At 43.1% G+C, this 22,458-nt stretch overlaps 1 long non-coding RNA gene across 1 annotated transcript in view; it reads right to left on the bottom strand.

Moving 5' to 3' along the window:
• LOC138851131 (uncharacterized) overlaps positions 1 to 22,458 on the bottom strand; it is a 125,468-nt gene that overhangs the window by 70,459 nt on the left and 32,551 nt on the right. The window lies entirely within an intron of this gene.

Genomic DNA, 22,458 nt, shown 5'->3' with positions numbered 1-22,458 from the left:
TGTAGCAACACTGCTGGTGTTCCCACAATGCAACTATCATATAGAATAGTGTAGCAACACTGCTGGTGTTCCCACAATGTAACTATCATATAGAATAGTGTAGCAACACTGCTGGTGTTCCCACAATGTAACTATCATATAGAATAGTGTAGCAACACTGCTTGTGTTCCCACAATGTAACTATCATATAGAATAGTGTAGCAACACTGCTGGTGTTCCCACAATGTAACTATCATATAGAATAGTGTAGCAACACTGCTGGTGTTCCCACAATGTAACTATCATATAGAATAATGTAGCAACACTGCTCGTGTTCCCACAATGTAACTATCATATAGAATAGTGTAGCAACACTGCTGGTGTTCCCACAATGTAACTATCATATAGAATAGTGTAGCAACACTGCTGGTGTTCCCACAATGTAACTATCATATAGAATAGTGTAGCAACACTGCTGGTGTTCCCACAATGTAACTATCATATAGAATAGTGTAGCAACACTGCTGGTGTTACCACAATGTAACTATCATATAGAATAGTGTAGCAACACTGCTGGTGTTACCACAATGTAACTATCATATAGAATAGTGTAGCAACACTGCTGGTGTTCCCACAATGTAACTATCATATAGAATAGTGTAGCAACACTGCTGGTGTTCCCACAATGTAACTATCATATAGAATAGTGTAGCAACACTGTTGGTGTTCCCACAATGTAACTATCATATAGAATAGTGTAGCAACACTGCTGGTGTTGCCACAATGTAACTATCATATAGAATAGTGTAACAACACTGCTGGTGTTCCCACAATGTAACTATCATATAGAATAGTGTAGCAACACTGCTGGTGTTCCCACAATGTAACTATCATATAGAATAGTGTAGCAACACTGGTGTTCCCACAATGTAACTATCATATAGAATAGTGTAGCAACACTGCTGGTGTTCCCACAATGTAACTATCATATAGAATAGTGTAGCAACACTGCTGGTGTTACCACAATGTAACTATCATATAGAATAGTGTAGCAACACTGCTGGTGTTGCCACAATGTAACTATCATATAGAATAGTGTAGCAACACTGCTGGTGTTCCCATAATGTAACTATCATATAGAATAGTGTAGCAACACCGCTAGTGTTCCCACAATGTAACTATTATATAGAATAGTGTAGCAACACTGCTGGAGTTCCCACAATGTAACTATCATATAGAATAGTGTAGCAACACTGCTGGTGTTCCCATAATGTAACTATCATATAGAATAGTGTAGCAACACCGCTAGTGTTCCCACAATGTAACTATCATATAGAATAGTGTAGCAACACTGCTGGTGTTCCCATAATGTAACTATCATATAGAATAGTGTACCAACACCGCTAGTGTTCCCACAATGTAACTATCATATAGAATAGTGTAGCAACACTGCTGGTGTTCCCATAATGTAACTATCATATAGAATAGTGTAGCAACACCGCTAGTGTTCCCACAATGTAACTATCATATAGAATAGTGTAGCAACACTGCTGGTGTTCCCACAATGTAACTATCATATAGAATAGTGTAGCAACACTGCTTGTGTTACCACAATGTAACTATCATATAGAATATTGTAGCAACACTGCTGGTGTTACCACAATGTAACTATCATATAGAATAGTGTAACAACACTGCTGGTGTTCCCACAATGTAACTATCATATAGAATAGTGTAGCAACACTGCTGATGTTCCCACAATGTAACTATCATATAGAATAGTGTAGCAACACTGCTGGTGTTCCCACAATGTAACTATCATATAGAATAGTGTAACAACACTGCTGGTGTTCCCACAATGTAACTATCATATAGAATAGTGTAGCAACACTGCTGGTGTTCCCACAATGTAACTATCATATAGAATAGTGTAGCAGCACTGCTGGTGTTCCCACAATGTAACTATCATATAGAATAGTGTAGCAACAATGCTGGTGTTCCCACAATGTAAGTATCATATAGAATAGTGTAGCAACAATGCTGGTGTTCCCACAATGTAACTATCATATAGAATAGTGTAGCAACACTGCTGGTGTTCCCACAATATAACTATCATATAGAATAGTGTAGCAACACTGCTGGTGTTCCCACAATGTAACTATCATATAGAATAGTGTAGCAGCACTGCTGGTGTTCCCACAATGTAACTATCATATAGAATAGTGTAGCAACAATGCTGGTGTTCCCACAATGTAACTATCATATAGAATAGTGTAGCAACAATGCTGGTGTTCCCACAATGTAACTATCATATAGAATAGTGTAGCAACACTGCTGGTGTTCCCACAATCATCTACCAGGGAAAATAATAATAATAATAATAATAATAATAATAATAATAATAATAATAATAATAATAATAATAATAAAAATCTGTTTAAGCTACCACAATGAATATTTAACATGGTAATTTGGGTTAAATAAGGTGTTTATCTAAGGAGGTTAGATGATGTGTGGGAGTGAGAACTGTGGTGTGGGAGGTGTGTGGGAGTACTCGTGTACGTGAGTCATACACCAGCTGTAGAGATGTGCGCACACGCACACGCACACACACACACACACACACACAGGAGCTCGGACTCGACCCCCGCAACCTCAACTAGGTGAGGACACACACACCATGGAGCAAGAAGAGTGGACCTAGTAGCGACCAGCAAAGATGCGGGGCCAGGAGCTGCCATTCAAGCCCTGCAACCATATATAGTTGAGTACACACACACACACACACACACACAAACACACACACAAACTAACACACACACACACACACAAACACACACACACAAACACACACACACACACACACACACTAACACACACACACACACACTTTTTCTGTTACTAATCTGTTAATACATGTATATTTGTTAATGTATCTGTTTAACTGTTAATATGTCTGTTTAACTGTTAATATATCTGTTCATCTGAGAAGCATGAAGCATCACCATTACTGTTGGTATGAACAGTAGAACCAACAGTAACACCATGAACAGTAACACCATTATCACCTGAGCTAACAGTAACAGCAGGGTACATCTGCAACGGTAACGGTTGAGCACACACAACAAACAGTAAAGCATCAGTAACAGCAGCATTAAAGAACAACGGCAACAGCAGCACAACAAGGAACAATAACAGCAACACCAACAACAGCACAACAACAACACCAACAACAGCAACATCACTACCAACATCACTACTAACAACAGCATCACTACCAACATGACTACCAACAACATCACTACTAACAACAGCATCACTACCAACAACATCACTACCAACAACAGCAACATCACTACCAACATCACTACCAACAACAGCAACATCACTACTAACAACAGCATCACTACCAACAACAGCAACATCACTACCAACAACAACATCACTACCAACAACAGCAACATCACTACCAACAACATCACTACCAACAGCAGCATCACTACTAACAACAGCATCACTACCAACAACAGCAACATCACTACCAACATCACTACTAACAACAGCATCACTACCAACATCACTACCAACAACATCACTACTAACAACAGCATCACTACCAACAACATCACTACCAACAACATCACTAACATCACTACCAACAACAACATCACTACCAACATCACTACTAACAACAGCATCACTACCAACATCACTACCAACAACATCACTACTAACAACAGCATCACTACCAACAACATCACTACCAACAACATCACTACTAACAACAGCATCACTACCAACATCACTACCAACATCACTACTAACAACAGCATCACTACCAACAACATCACTACCAACATCACTACTAACAACAGCATCACTACCAACATCACTACTAACAACAGCATCACTACCAACATCACTACCAACATCACTAGTAACAAAAGCATCACTACCAACATCACTACTAACAACAGCATCACTACCAACATCACTACCAACATCACTACTAACAACAGCATCACTACCAACATCACTACCTACATCACTACTAACAACAGCATCACTACCAACATCACTACCAACATCACTACTAACAACAGCATCACTACCAACATCACTACCAACAACAGCAACATCACTACCAACAACAGCAACATCACTACCAACAACATCACTACTAACAGCATCACTACCAACAACAGCAACATCACTACCAACATCACTACCAACAACAGCAACATCACTACCAACAACAGCAACATCACTACCAACATCACCACCAACAACAGCAACATCACTACCAACAACAGCAACATCACTACCAACAACATCACTACTAACAGCATCACTACCAACAACAGCAACATCACTACCAACAACATCACTACCAACAACAGCAACATCACTACCAACAACATCACTACCAACAACAGCAACATCACTACCAACATCACTACCAACAACAGCAACATCACTACCAACAACAGCAACATCACTACTAACAACATCACTACCAACAACAGCAGCATCACTACCAACAACAGCAGCATAACTACCAACATCACTACCAACAACAGCAACATCACTACCAACATCACTACTAACAACATCACTACCAACAACAGCAGCATCACTACCAACAACAGCAGCATCACTACCAACAACAGCAGCATCACTACCAACATCACTACCAACAACAGCAGCATCACTACCAACATCACTACCAACAACAGCAACATCACTACCAACATCACTACCAAAAACATCACTACCAACAACAGCAACATCACTACCAACAACAGCAGCATCACTACCAACAACAGCAGCATCACTACCAACAGCAGCAACATCACTACCAACAGCACTACTAACAACAGCATCAGTACCAACATCACTACCAACAACAGCAACATCACTACCAACATCACTACCAACAACAGCAACATCACTACTAACAACAGCATCACTACCAACAACAGCAACATCACTACCAACAACAGCAACATCACTACCAACAACAGCAACATCACTACCAACAACATTACTACCAACAACAGCAACAACACTACCAACAACATCACTACCAACAACATCACTACCAACAACAGCAACATCACTACTAACATCACTACCAACAACAGCAGCATCACTACCAACAACAGCAGCATAACTACCAACATCACTACCAACAACAGCAACATCACTACCAACATCACTACTAACAACATCACTACCAACAACAGCAGCATCACTACCAACAACAGCATCACTACCAACATCACTACCAACAACAGCAACATCACTACCAACAACATCACTACCAAAAACATCACTACCAACATCACTACCAACAACAGCAACATCACTACCAACAACAGCAGCATCACTACCAACAACAGCAACATCACTACCAACAACAGCAACATCACTACCAACATCACTACCATCACTACCAACAACATCACTACCAACAACAGCAGCATCACTACCAACAACTTCACTACCAACAACAGCAGCATCACTACCAACAACATCACTACCAACAACAGCAACATCACTACCAATAGCAACATCACTACCAACATCACTATCAACAACATCACTACCAACAACAGCAACATCACTACCAACAACAGAACATCACTACCAACAACAGAACATCACTACCAACAACAGCAACATCACTACCAACAACAGCAACATCACTACCAACAACAGCAACATCACTACCAACAACAGAACATCACTACCAACAACAGAACATCACTACCAACAACAGCAACATCACTACCAACAACAGAACATCACTACCAACAACAGAACATCACTACCAACAACAGCAACATCACTACCAACAACAGCAACATCACTACCAACAACAGCAACATCACTACCAACAACAGAACATTCTACCAACAACAGAACATCACTACCAACAACAGCAACATCACTACCAACAACAGCAACATCACTACCAACAACAGCAACATCACTACCAACAACAGATCACTACCAACAACAGCAACATCACTACCAACAACAGAACATCACTACCAACAGAACATCACTACCAACAACAGATCACTACCAACAACAGAACATCACTACCAACAACAGAACATCACTACCAACAACAGCATCACTACCAACAACAGCAACATCACTACCAACAACAGAACATCACTACCAACAACAGCAACATCACTACCAACAACAGAACATCACTACCAACAACAGCAACATCACTACCAACAACAGCAACATCACTACCAACAACAGCAACATCACTACCAACAACAGCAACATCACTACCAACAACAGCAACATCACTACCAACAACAGCAACATCACTACCAACATCACTACCAACAACAGCAACATCACTACGAACATCACTACCAACATCACTACCAACAACAGCAACACCACTACCAACAACACCACTACCAACATCACTACCAACAACACTACCAACAACAGCAACATCACTACCAACAACAGCAACATCACTACCAACAACAGTAACATCACTACCAACAACATCACTACCAACAACAGCAACATCACTACCAACAACAGCAACATCACTACCAACAACAGCAACATCACTACCAACATCACTACCAACAACAGCAACATCACTACCAACAACAGCAACATCACTACCAACAACATCACTACCAACAACAGCAACATCACTACCAACAACATCACTACCAACAACATCACTACCAACATCCATACCAACAACAGCAACATCACTACCAACATCACTACCAACAACCGCAACATCACTACCAACAACAGCAACATCACTACCAACAACAGCAACATCACTACCAACAACAGCAACATCACTACCAACAACAGCAACATCACTACCAACAACAACATCACTACCAACAACATCACTACCAACATCACTACCAACAACAGCACCACTACCAACACCACTACCAACATCACTACCAACAACATCACTACCAACAACATCACTACCAACAACAGCAACACCACTACCAACAACATCACTACCAACAACAGCAACATCACTACCAACATCACTACCAACAACAACATCACTACCAACATCACTACCAACAACAACATTACTACCAACAACATCACTACCAACAACATCACTACCAACAACAACATCACTACCAACAACAACATTACTACCAACAACATCACTACCAACAACATCACTACCAACATCACTACCAACAACATCACTACCAACATCACTACCAACATCACTACCAACATCACTACCAACATCACTACCAACATCACTACCAACATCACTACCAACAACATTACTACCAACAACATCACTACCAACAACAGCAACATCACTACCAACAACAACATCACTACCAACATCACTACCAACAACATCACTACCAACAACATCACTACCAACAACAACATCACTACCAACAACATCACTACCAACATCACTACCAACAACATCACTACCAACAACATCACTACCAACATCACTACCAACAACATCACTACCAACATCACTACCAACATCACTACCAACAACAACATCACTACCAACAACATCACTACCAACAACAACATCACTACCAACATCACTACCAACATCACTACCAACAACATCACTACCAACAACATCACTACCAACAACATCACTACCAACAACATCACTACCAACATCACTACCAACATCACTACCAACAACATCACTACCAACATCACTACCAACAACATCACTACCAACAACATCACTACCAACAACAACATCACTACCAACATCACTACCAACATCACTACCAACAACATCACTACCAACAACAACATCACTACCAACAACATCACTACCAACAACATCACTACCAACAACATCACTACCAACAACAACATCACTACCAACAACATCACTACCATCACTACCAACAACATCACTACCAACATCACTACCAACAACATCACTACCAACATCACTACCAACATCACTACCAACATCACTACCAACAACATCACTACCAACAACATCACTACCAACATCACTACCAACATCACTACCAACAACAACATCACTACCAACAACATCACTACCAACAACATCACTACCAACATCACTACCAACAACATCACTACCAACAACACCACTACCAACAACATCACTACCAACAACAGCAACACCACTACCAACACCACTACCAACAACAGCAACATCACTACCAACATCACTACCAACAACAACATCACTACCAACATCACTACCAACAACAGCAACATCACTACCAACAACAGCAACATCACTACCAACAACAGCAACATCACTACCAACAACAGCAACATCACTACCAACAACAACATCACTACCAACAACATCACTACCAACAACAGAAACATAACTACCAACAACAGCAACATCACTACCAACAGCAACATCACTACCAACAACATCACTACCAACAACAGCAACATCACTACCAACAACAACATCACTACCAACATCACTACCAACAACAACATCACTACCAACAACATCACTACCAACAACAGCAACATCACTACCAACAACATCACTACCAACAACATCACTACCAACAACATCACTACCAACAACATCACTACCAACAACAGAAACATAACTACCAACAACAGCAACATCACTACCAACAACAGCAACATCACTACCAACAACAACAACATCACTACCAACAACATCACTACCAACAACAGAAACATAACTACCAACAACAGCAACATCACTACCAACAACAGCAACATCACTACCAACAACAGCAACATCACTACCAACAACAGCAACATCACTACCAACATCACTACCAACAACAACATCACTACCAACATCACTACCAACAACATCACTACCAACAACAGCAACACCACTACCAACATCACTACCAACAACAGCAACATCACTACCAACAACAGCAACATCACTACCAACAACAACAACATCACTACCAACAACATCACTACCAACAACAGAAACATAACTACCAACAACAGCAACATCACTACCAACAACAGCAACATCACTACCAACATCACTACCAACAACAACATCACTACCAACATCACTACCAACAACATCACTACCAACAACAGCAACACCACTACCAACAACACCACTACCAACAACATCACTACCAACAACAACATCACTACCAACAACAGCAACACCACTACCAACAACATCACTACCAACAACAGCAACATCACTACCAACAACAGCAACATCACTACCAACAACAACATCACTACCAACAACATCACTACCAACAACAGAAACATAACTACCAACAACAGCAACATCACTACCAACAGCAACATCACTACCAACAACAACATCACTACCAACAACAGCAACATCACTACCAACAACAACATCACTACCAACAACACTACCAACAACAACACCACTACCAACAACACCACTACCAACAACACCACTACCAACAACACCACTACCAACAACACCACTACCAACAACACCACTACCAACAACACCACTACCAACAACACCACTACCAACAACACCACTACCAACAACAGAAACATAACTACCAACAACAGCAACATCACTACCAACAACAGCAACATCACTACCAACAACAACAACATCACTACCAACAACATCACTACCAACAACAGAAACATAACTACCAACAACAGCAACATCACTACCAACAACAGCAACATCACTACCAACAACAGCAACATCACTACCAACAACAGCAACATCACTACCAACATCACTACCAACAACAACATCACTACCAACAATACCACTAACATCACTACCAACAATACCACTACCAGCAACACCACTACCAACAACTACCAACTACCAACAATATCACTACCAACAATACCACTACAACATCACTACCAACAACCAACAACATCACTACCAACAATACCACTACCAACAAAATCACTGCCAACAATACAACTACCAACAATACCACTACCAACAATACCACTACCAACAACATCACTACCAACAATACCACTACCAACAATACCACTACCAACAATATCACTACCAACAATATCACTACCAACAATACCACTACCAACAATACCACTACCAACAATATCACTACCAACAATACCACTACCAACAATATCACTACCAACAATACCACTACCAACAATACCACTACCAACAATACCACTACCAACAATACCACTACCAACAATATCACTACCAACAATACCACTACCAACAATATCACTACCAACAATATCACTACCAACAATACCACTACCAACAATACCACTACCAACAATATCACTACCAACAATACCACTACCAACAATACCACTACCAACAATACCACTACCAACAATACCACTACCAACAATATCACTACCAACAATATCACTACCAACAATACCACTACCAACAACAATACCACTAACCAACAATATCACTACCAACAATACCACTACCAACAATATCACTACCAACAATACCACCACCAACAATACCACTACCATCAATATCACTGCCAACAATACCACTACCAACAATACCACTAACAACAATACCACTACCAACAATACCTATACAACAATACCAACAATGTCACCAATACCACTACCAACAATATCTCTACCAACAATATCACTACCAACAATATCACTACCAACAATACCACTGCCAACAATACCACTACCAGCAATACCACTACCAACAATATCACTGCCAACAATATCACTGCCAACAATATCACTGCCAACAATATCACTACCAACAATAGCACCACCAACAATACCACTACCAAAAATATAACTACCAACAATACCACTACCAACAACATCACTACCAATAATACCACTACCAGCAATACCACTACCAACAATATCACTACCAACAATACCACTACCAACAATACCACTACCAACAATACCACTACCAACAATATCACTGCCAACAATACCACTACCAACAATATCACTACCAACAATACCACTACCAACAATATCACTACCAACAATACCACTACCAACAATATCACTACCAACAATACCACTACCAACAATATCACTACCAACAATACCACTACCAACAATACCACTACCAACAATACCACTACCAACAATACCACTACCAACAATATCACTACCAACAATACCACTACCAACAATACCACTACCAACAATACCACTACCAACAATACCACTACCAACAATACCACTACCAACAAGAAGGAAGAGGAGGAAGGGAAGAAAGAGGAGGAAGGGAAGAAAGAGGAGGAAGGGAAGAAAGAGGAGGAAGAGGTGGAAGGGAAGGAAGAGAAAGGAAGGGAAGGGAGAGAGAGACATTAATAGCGGACATGACATATTTATCTTTAAGTTGTGAGAGATGTCATTCTTAGCTCCTTCCTGTTGACACTATCACCATTGTTACCTTCCTGACACCATTGTTACCTTCCTGACACCATTGTTACCTTCCTGACACCATTGTTACCTTCCTGACACCATTGTTACCTTCCTGACACCATTGTTACCTTCCTGACACCATTGTTACCTTCCTGACACCATTGTTACCTTACTGACACCATTGTTACCTTCCTGACACCATTGTTACCTTCCTGACACCATTGTTACCTTCCTGACACCATTGTTACCTTCCTGACACCATTGTTACCTTCCTGACACCATTGTTACCTTCCTGACACCATTGTTACCTTCCTGACACCATTGTTACCTTCCTGACACCATTGTTACCTTCCTGACACCATTGTCACCTTCCTGACACAATTGTCACCTTCCTGACACCATTGTTACCTTCCTGACACCAATGTCACCTTCCTGACACCATTGTTACCTTCATGACACCATTGTCACCTTCCTGACACCACTGTCACCTTCCTGACACCATTGTCACCTTCCTGACACCATTGTCACCTTCCTGACACCATTGTTACCTTCCTGACCCCAATGTCACCTTCCTGACACCACTGTTACCTTCCTGACAACATTGTCACCTTCCTGACACCACTGTCACCTTCCTGACACCACTGTCACCTTCCTGACACCGTTGTTACCTTCCTGACACCATTGTCACTTTCCTGACACCACTGTCACCTTCCTGACACCATTGTTACCTTCCTGACACCATTGTCACCTTCCTGACACCACTGTCACCTTGCTGACACCATTGTTACCTTCCTGACACCATTGTTACCTGCCTGACACCACTGTCACCTTCCTGACACCACTGTCACCTTGCTGACACCATTGTTACCTTTCTGACATCATTGTCACCTTCCTGACACCACTGTCACCTTCCTGACACCATTGTCACCTTCCTGACACCACTGTCACCTTCCTAACACCATTGTCACATTCTTGACACCACTGTCACCTTCCTGACACCATTGTCACCTTCCTGACACCATTGTTACCTTCCTGACACCACTGTCACCTTCCTGACACCACTGTCACCTTCCTAACACCATTGTCACATTCCTGACACCACTGTCACCTTCCTGACACCACTGTCACCTTCCTGACACCATTGTTACCTTCCTGACACCACTGTCACCTTCCTGACACCATTGTAACCTGCCTGACGCCACTGTCACCTTCCTAACACCATTGTCGCCTTCCTGACACCACTGTCACCTTCCTGACACCTATGTCACATTCCTGACATCACTGTCACCTTCCTGACACCACTGTCACCTTCCTAACACCATTGTCACCTTCCTGACACCACTGTCACCTTCCTAACACTATTGTCACCTTCCTGACACCACTGTCACCTTCCTAACACAATTGTCACATTCCTGACACCACTGTCACCTTCCTAACACCATTGTCACATTCCTGACACCACTGTCACCTTCCTAACACTACTGTCACCTTCCTGACACCACTGTCACCTTCCTAACACCAATGTCACATTCCTGACACCACTGTCACCTTCCTAACACCATTGTCACCTTCCTGACACCACTGTCACCTTCCTGAAACCATTGTCACATTCCTGACACCACTGTCACCTTCCTAACACTACTGTCACCTTCCTGACACCACTGTCACCTTCCTAACACCATTGTCACATTCCTGACACCACTGTCACCTTCCTAACACCATTGTCACCTTCCTGAAACCATTGTCACATTCCTAACACCATTGGCACCTTCCTGACACCACTGTCACCTTCCTGACACCAGTCACCTTCCTCACACCTCTGTCACCTTCCTGACACCATTGTCACCTTCTTGACACCACTCTCACCTTCCTGATACCACTCTCACCTTCTTCACACCATTGTCACCTTCCTGACACCATTGTCACCTTTCTGACACCACACCTTTGTTTAGTTTCGAGACTCTCTCTACTCCCGGGGCCCGGTCATGGGCCAGGCTCGTCTGGTGCTAGCCTGGTTAACCAGGCTGTTGCTGCTGGAAGCCCCCTCCCCCACATATCCATCACAGCCTGGTTGATCTGGCACCTGGTGAAGATGCTTGTCCAGTTTCCTCTTAAAGACTTGTACACTTGTTCCAGCAGTGTTTCTGATGTCTTGAAGACTTGTACACTTGTTCCACCAGTGTTTCTGATATCTTGAAGACTTGTACACTTGTTCCAGCAGTGTTTCTGATATCTTGAAGACTTGTACACTTGTTCCAGCAGTGTTTCTGATATCTTGAAGACTTGTACACTTGTTCCAGCAGTGTTTCTGATATCTTGAAGACTTGTGCACTTGTTCCAGCAGTGTTTCTGTTATCTTGAAGACTTGTACACTTGTTCCAGCAGTGTTTCTGATATCTTGAAGACTTGTACACTTGTTCCAGCAGTGTTTCTGATATCTTGAAGACTTGTACACTTGTTCCAGCAGTGTTTCTGATGTCTTGAAGACTTGTACACTTGTTCCAGCAGTGTTTCTGTTATCTTGAAGACTTGTACACTTGTTGTAGCAGTGTTTCTGATATCTTGAAGACTTGTACACTTGTTCCAGCAGTGTTTCTGATATCTTGAAGACTTGTACACTTGTTCCAGCAGTGTTTCTGATATCTTGAAGACTTGTACACTTGTTCCAGCAGTGTTTCTGATATCTTGAAGACTTGTACACTTGTTCCAGCAGTGTTTCTGATATCTTGAAGACTTGTACACTTGTTCCAGCAGTGTTTCTGTTATCTTGAAGACTTGTACACTTGTTCCAGCAGTGTTTCTGATATCTTGAAGACTTGTACACTTGTTCCAGCAGTGTTTCTGATATCTTGAAGACTTGTACACTTGTTCCAGCAGTGTTTCTGATATCTTGAAGACTTGTACACTTGTTCCAGCAGTGTTTCTGATATCTTGAAGACTTGTACACTTGTTCCAGCAGTGTTTCTGATATCTTGAAGACTTGTACACTTGTTCCAGCAGTGTTGTGATATCTTGAAGAATTCTACACTTGTTCCAGCAGTGTTTCTGATATCTTGAAGACTTGTACACTTGTTCCAGCAGTGTTTCTGTTATCTTGAAGACTTGTACACTTGTTCCAGCAGTTTCTGATATCTTGAAGACTTGTACACTTGTTCCAGCAGTGTTTCTGTTATCTTGAAGACTTGTACACTTGTTCCAGCAGTGTTTCTGATATCTTGAAGACTTGTACACTTGTTCCAGCAGTTTCTGATATCTTGAAGACTTGTACACTTGTTCCAGCAGTTTCTGATATCTTGAAGACTTGTACACTTGTTCCAGCAGTGTTTCTGTTATCTTGAAGACTTGTACACTTGTTCCAGCAGTGTTTCTGTACACTTGTTCCAGCAGTGTTTCTGATATCTTGAGACTTGTACACTTGTTCCAGCAGTGTTTCTGATATCTTCAAGACTTGTACACTTGTTCCAGCAGTGTTTCTATCTTGAAGACTTGTACACTTGTTCCAGCAGTGTTTCTGATGTAAGACTTGTACTTGAAGACTTGTACACTTGTTCCAGCAGTGTTTCTGATATCTTGAAGACTTGTACACTTGTTCCAGCAGTGTTTCTGATATCTTGAAGACTTGTACACTTGTTCCAGCAGTGTTTCTGATATCTTGAAGACTTGTACACTTGTTCCAGCAGTGTTTCTGATATCTTGAAGACTTGTACACTTGTTCCAGCAGTGTTTCTGATATCTTGAAGACTTGTACACTTGTTCCAGCAGTGTTTCTGATATCTTGAAGACTTGTACACTTGTTCCAGCAGTGTTTCTGATATCTTGAAGACTTGTACACTTGTTCCAGCAGTGTTTCTGATATCTTGAAGACTTGTACACTTGTTCCAGCAGTGTTTCTGTTATCTTGAAGACTTGTACACTTGTTCCAGCAGTGTTTCTGATATCTTGAAGACTTGTACACTTGTTCCAGCAGTGTTTCTGATATCTTGAAGACTTGTACACTTGTTCCAGCAGTGTTTTTGATATCTTGAAGACTTGTACACTTGTTCCAGCAGTGTTTCTGATATCTTGAAGACTTGTACACTTGTTCCAGCAGTGTTTCTGTTATCTTGAAGACTTGTACACTTGTTCCAGCAGTGTTTCTGATATCTTGAAGACTTGTACACTTGTTCCAGCAGTGTTTCTGATATCTTGAAGACTTGTACACTTGTTCCAGCAGTGTTTCTGATATCTTGAAGACTTGTACACTTGTTCCAGCAGTGTTCCTGATATCTTCTGGTAAGATGTTGAATAATCTGGGACCCTGGATGGTGATACAGTGTTTCCTTATTGTGCCTACCGCACCCCTGCTCTTCACTGGGTTTATTTTACACTTCCTCCCATATCTCTGACTCCAGTATGCTGTTATGGCAGTGTGAATATTTGGAACCAGGTCCTCGAGTACTTTCCAGGTATATATTATTATGTATCTTTCTGCCCTACGCTCCAGTGAGTACGTGTTCAAGACTTGAAGGTGTTCCCAGTAATTTAAATGATTTACTGGCTGTGTGTGTACAGTAAACGATCTCTGTATTTGTTGCAGCTCTGATATTTCTCCTGCTCTGGACGGGGCCGTCAACACTGAACAGTACTACAAGTCAGAGACCACAATATCAGTAGTGTCACAGCACTGATGTCTCTCCTGCCCTGGACGGGGCCGTCAACACTGAACAGTACTACAAGTCAGAGACCACAATATCAGTAGTGTCACAGCACTGATGTCTCTCCTGCCCTGGACGGGGCCGTCAACACTGAACAGTACTACAAGTCAGAGACCACAATATCAGTAGTGTCACAGCACTGATGTCTCTCCTGCCCTGGACGGGGCCATCAACACTGAACAGTACTACAAGTCAGAGACCACAATATCAGTAGTGTCACAGCACTGATGTCTCTCCTGCCCTGGACGGGGCCGTCAACACTGAACAGTACTACAAGTCAGAGACCACAATATCAGTAGTGTCACAGCACTGATGTCTCTCCTGCCCTGGACGGGGCCGTCAACACTGAACAGTACTACAAGTCAGAGACCACAATATCAGTAGTGTCACAGCACTGATGTCTCTCCTGCCCTGGACGGGGCCATCAACACTGAACAGTACACAAGTCAGAGACCACAATATCAGTAGTGTCACAGCACTGATGTCTCTCCTGCCCTGGACGGGGCCATCAACACTGAACAGTACTACAAGTCAGAGACCACAATATCAGTAGTGTCACAACACTGATGTCTCTCCTGCCCTGGACGGGGCCATCAACACTGAACAGTACAAGTCAGAGACCACAATATCAGTAGTGTCACAGCACTGATGTCTCTCCTGCCCTGGACGGGGCCATCAACACTGAACAGTACTACAAGTCAGAGACCACAATATCAGTAGTGTCACAACACTGATGTCTCTCCTGCCCTGGACGGGGTCATCAACACTGAACAGTACAAGTCAGAGACCACAATATCAGTAGTGTCACAGCACTGATGTCTCTCCTGCCCTGGACGGGGCCATCAACACTGAACAGTACAAGTCAGAGACCACAATATCAGTAGTGTCACAACACTGATGTCTCTCCTGCCCTGGACGGGGCCATCAACACTGAACAGTACTACAAGTCAGAGACCACAATATCAGTAGTGTCACAGCACTGATGTCTCTCCTGCCCTGGACGGGGCCGTCAACACTGAACAGTACTACAAGTCAGAGACCACAATATCAGTAGTGTCACAGCACTGATGTCTCTCCTGCCCTGGACGGGGCCGTCAACACTGAACAGTACTACAAGTCAGAGACCACAATATCAGTAGTGTCACAGCACTGATGTCTCTCCTGCCCTGGACGGGGCCGTCAACACTGAACAGTACTACAAGTCAGAGACCACAATATCAGTAGTGTCACAGCACTGATGTCTCTCCTGCCCTGGACGGGGCCATCAACACTGAACAGTACTACAAGTCAGAGACCACAATATCAGTAGTGTCACAGCACTGATGTCTCTCCTGCCCTGGACGGGGCCATCAACACTGAACAGTACTACAAGTCAGAGACCACAATATCAGTAGTGTCACAGCACTGATGTCTCTCCTGCCCTGGACGGGGCCATCAACACTGAACAGTACTACAAGTCAGAGACCACAATATCAGTAGTGTCACAGCACTGATGTCTCTCCTGCCCTGGACGGGGCCGTCAACACTGAACAGTACTACAAGTCAGAGACCACAATATCAGTAGTGTCACAGCACTGATGTCTCTCCTGCCCTGGACGGGGCCGTCAACACTGAACAGTACTACAAGTCAGAGACCACAATATCAGTAGTGTCACAGCACTGATGTCTCTCCTGCCCTGGACGGGGCCGTCAACACTGAACAGTACTACAAGTCAGAGACCACAATATCAGTAGTGTCACAGCACTGATGTCTCTCCTGCCCTGGACGGGGCCATCAACACTGAACAGTACTACAAGTCAGAGACCACAATATCAGTAGTGTCACAGCACTGATGTCTCTCCTGCCCTGGACGGGGCCGTCAACACTGAACAGTACTACAAGTCAGAGACCACAATATCAGTAGTGTCACAGCACTGATGTCTCTCCTGCCCTGGACGGGGCCGTCAACACTGAACAGTACTACAAGTCAGAGACCACAATATCAGTAGTGTCACAGATGTCTCTCCTGCCCTGGACGGGGCCGTCAACACTGAACAGTACTACAAGTCAGAGACCACAATATCAGTAGTGTCACAGCACTGATGTCTCTCCTGCCCTGGACGGGGCCATCAACACTGAACAGTACTACAAGTCAGAGACCACAATATCAGTAGTGTCACAGCACTGATGTCTCTCCTGCCCTGGACGGGGCCAACACTCAACACTGAACAGTACACAAGTCAGAGACCACAATATCAGTCAGAGACCACAATATCAGTAATGTCACAGCACTGATGTCTCTCCTGCCCTGGACGGGGCCGTCAACACTGAACAGTACTACAAGTCAGAGACCACAATATCAGTAGTGTCACAGCACTGATGTCTCTCCTGCCCTGGACGGGGCCGTCAACACTGAACAGTACAAGTCAGAGACCACAATATCAGTAATGTCACAGCACTGATGTCTCTCCTGCCCTGGACGGGGCCGTCAACACTGAACAGTACTACAAGTCAGAGACCACAATATCAGTAATGTCACAGCACTGATGTCTCTCCTGCCCTGGACGGGGCCGTCAACACTGAACAGTACTACAAGTCAGAGACCACAATATCAGTAATGTCACAGCACTGATGTCTCTCCTGCCCTGGACGGGGCCGTCAACACTGAACAGTACTACAAGTCAGAGACCACAATATCAGTAGTGTCACAACACTGATGTCTCTCCTGCCCTGGACGGAGCCATCAACACTGAACAGTACTACAAACCAGAGAGCACAAGTGATATGAATAGTGTCATAATTGGCATTATTTCCCTGTTTTGAAAGTTCTCAATACCCACCCCGTCATCTTCCTGGCTGTCGTCATCTTTGTCTTGTTACGGTCTTTAGAAGAAAGGTCAGCTGACATAATTATTCCCATGCCTTTTACGTGTTCCTTTCGTTCTATTTGGTGACCCTTTTGAGTTTTGTATATAGTGTTCCTTTTGAGTTTAGTTCTTCATTCTTTCCATACCTACGTAGCTGGACCTTATCACCATGACACCATCATCTTCCTAACACCACTATCTACCAGGAATGATTGAGTCAACCACACTGTCCACCACTTATCTATTGATGTCTCCATCAATCCATCTATCCATGTACGAAGACAATAATCAATCCACCTATCTATTTATCTATCAATCCATCTATCCTTTCATTTATCAATACATCATACTGATCAATGTGATAGACAGTGGTGGTGTCTGATAGACAGTGGAGGTGTGTGATGCAGTGGTGAGTACAGCACCACTACCAGCAGATACCAACCAGCTACCATCAGATACCAACCAGCTACCATCAGATACCAACCAGCTACCAGCAGATACCAACCAGCTACCATCAGATACCAACCAGCTACCAGCAGATACCAACCAGTTACCAGCAGATACCAACCAGCTACCAGCAGATACCAACCAGCTACCAGCAGATACCAACAAGTTACCAGCAGATACCAACCAGCTACCAGCAGATACCAACCAGCTACCAGCAGATACCAACCAGCTACCAGCAGATACCAACCAGCTACCAGAAGATACCAACCAGCTACCAGCAGATACCATCAGATACCAACCAGCTACCAGCAGATACCAACCAGCTACCAGCAGATACCAACCAGCTACCAGCAGATACCATCAGATACCAACCAGCTACCAGAAGATACCAACCAACTACCAGCAGATACCATCAGATACCAACCAGCTACCAGCAGATACCAACCAGCTACCAGCAGATATCAGAAACATTGCTGGAACAAGTATACTAGTCCTTAATTCAAACTGGATCACTACCTCCACCAACATTATATATATTTTTTTTTTATTATCACACCGGCCGATTCCCACCAAGGCAGGGTGGCCCGAAAAAGAAAAACTTTCACCATCATTCACTCCATCACTGTCTTGCCAGAAGGGTGCTTTACACTACAGTTTTTAAACTGCAACATTAACACCCCTCCTTCAGAGTGCAGGCACTGTACTTCCCATCTCCAGGACTCAAGTCCGGCCTGCCGGTTTCCCTGAATCCCTTCATAAATGTTACTTTGCTCACACTCCAACAGCACGTCAAGTATTAAAAACCATTTGTCTCCATTCACTCCTATCAAACACGCTCACGCATGCCTGCTGGAAGTCCAAGCCCCTCGCACACAAAACCTCCTTTACCCCCTCCCTCCAACCCTTCCTAGGCCGACCCCTACCCCGCCTTCCTTCCACTACAGACTGATACACTCTTGAAGTCATTCTGTTTCGCTCCATTCTCTCTACATGTCCGAACCACCTCAACAACCCTTCCTCAGCCCTCTGGACAACAGTTTTGGTAATCCCGCACCTCCTCCTAACTTCCAAACTACGAATTCTCTGCATTATATTCACACCACACATTGCCCTCAGACATGACATCTCCACTGCCTCCAGCCTTCTCCTCGCTGCAACATTCATCACCCACGCTTCACACCCATATAAGAGCGTTGGTAAAACTATACTCTCATACATTCCCCTCTTTGCCTCCAAGGACAAAGTTCTTTGTCTCCACAGACTCCTAAGTGCACCACTCACTCTTTTTCCCTCATCAATTCTATGATTCACCTCATCTTTCATAGACCCATCCGCTGACACGTCCACTCCCAAATATCTGAATACATTCACCTCCTCCATACTCTCTCCCTCCAATCTGATATTCAATCTTTCATCACCTAATCTTTTTGTTATCCTCATAACCTTACTCTTTCCTGTATTCACCTTTAATTTTCTTCTTTTGCACACCCTACCAAATTCATCCACCAATCTCTGCAACTTCTCTTCAGAATCTCCCAAGAGCACAGTGTCATCAGCAAAGAGCAGCTGTGACAACTCCCACTTTGTGTGTGATTCTTTGTCTTTTAACTCCACGCCTCTTGCCAAGACCCTCGCATTTACTTCTCTTACAACCCCATCTATAAATATATTAAACAACCACGGTGACATCACACATCCTTGTCTAAGGCCTACCTTTACTGGGAAAAAATTTCCTTCTTTCCTACATACTCTAACTTGAGCCTCACTATCCTCGTAAAAACTCTTCACTGCTTTCAGTAACCTACCTCCTACACCATACACTTGCAACATCTGCCACATTGCCCCCCTATCCACCCTGTCATATGCCTTTTCCAAATCCATAAATGCCACAAAGACCTCTTTAGCCTTATCTAAATACTGTTCACTTATATGTTTCACTGTAAACACCTGGTCCACACACCCCCTACCTTTCCTAAAGCCTCCTTGTTCATCTGCTATCCTATTCTCCGTCTTACTCTTAATTCTTTCAATTATAACTCTACCATACACTTTACCAGGTACACTCAACAGACTTATCCCCCTATAATTTTTGCACTCTCTTTTATCCCCTTTGCCTTTATACAAAGGAACTATGCATGCTCTCTGCCAATCCCTAGGTACCTTACCCTCTTCCATACATTTATTAAATAATTGCACCAACCACTCCAAAACTATATCCCCACCTGCTTTTAACATTTCTATCTTTATCCCATATATATATATATATATATATATATATATATATATATATATATATATATATATTTGTGTGTGTGTGTGTGTGTGTGTGTGTGTGTGTGTGTGTGTGTGTGTGTGTGTGTGTGTGTGTGTGTGTGTGTGTGTGTGTATATACTGGAAATATGTAAACTGAGAAGATTCTTGTGTGTATATACACACAGTTTACCCAGACGAGGAGCAAGAGTGTGTTGTTATGGTCTCAGCTGTACCAGCTGATCTTGGGACATGACGCAACAGCAGAGACCAGTCTATTTACGTCTATTATTCCACCCTGAGAGGAGCTGCCGGGACGGCAGGCACCACAGAGGAGGTGCCAGGGAAGGCAGGCACCACAGGGAAGGTGCCAGGGAAGGCAGGCACCACAGGGGAGGTGCCAGGAAAACAAGGCATCACGAGGGGAGGTGCCAGGAAAACCAGGCATCACGAGGGGAGGTGCCAGGAAAACCAGGCATCACGAGGGGAGGAGTCAGGAAGCCAAGCATCTGCCCCCTTCACACGTACCAGAAAACAACACCTGGCAGCCATCTTCAAAACACATGATCGTGAACACCTGAGATGACAGGTAGATGTTACAGTACTGTCTCGTGAACACCTGAGATGACAGGTAGATCTTACAGTACTGTCTAGTGAACACCTGAGATGACAGGTAGATGTTACAGTACTGTCTAGTGAACACCTGAGATGACAGGTAGATCTTACAGTACTGTCTAGTGAACACCTGAGATGACAGGTAGATGTTACAGTACTGTCTAGTCAACACCTGAGATGACAGGTAGATCTTACAGTACTGTCTAGTCAACACCTGAGATGA

This window comes from Cherax quadricarinatus, unplaced genomic scaffold (assembly GCF_038502225.1).
Source record: "Cherax quadricarinatus isolate ZL_2023a unplaced genomic scaffold, ASM3850222v1 Contig7, whole genome shotgun sequence".
NCBI classification, from domain to species: Eukaryota; Metazoa; Arthropoda; class Malacostraca; order Decapoda; family Parastacidae; genus Cherax; species Cherax quadricarinatus.
Note: the sequence above shows the minus strand (reverse complement) of the source record. Positions and strands in the feature narration are given on the sequence as shown.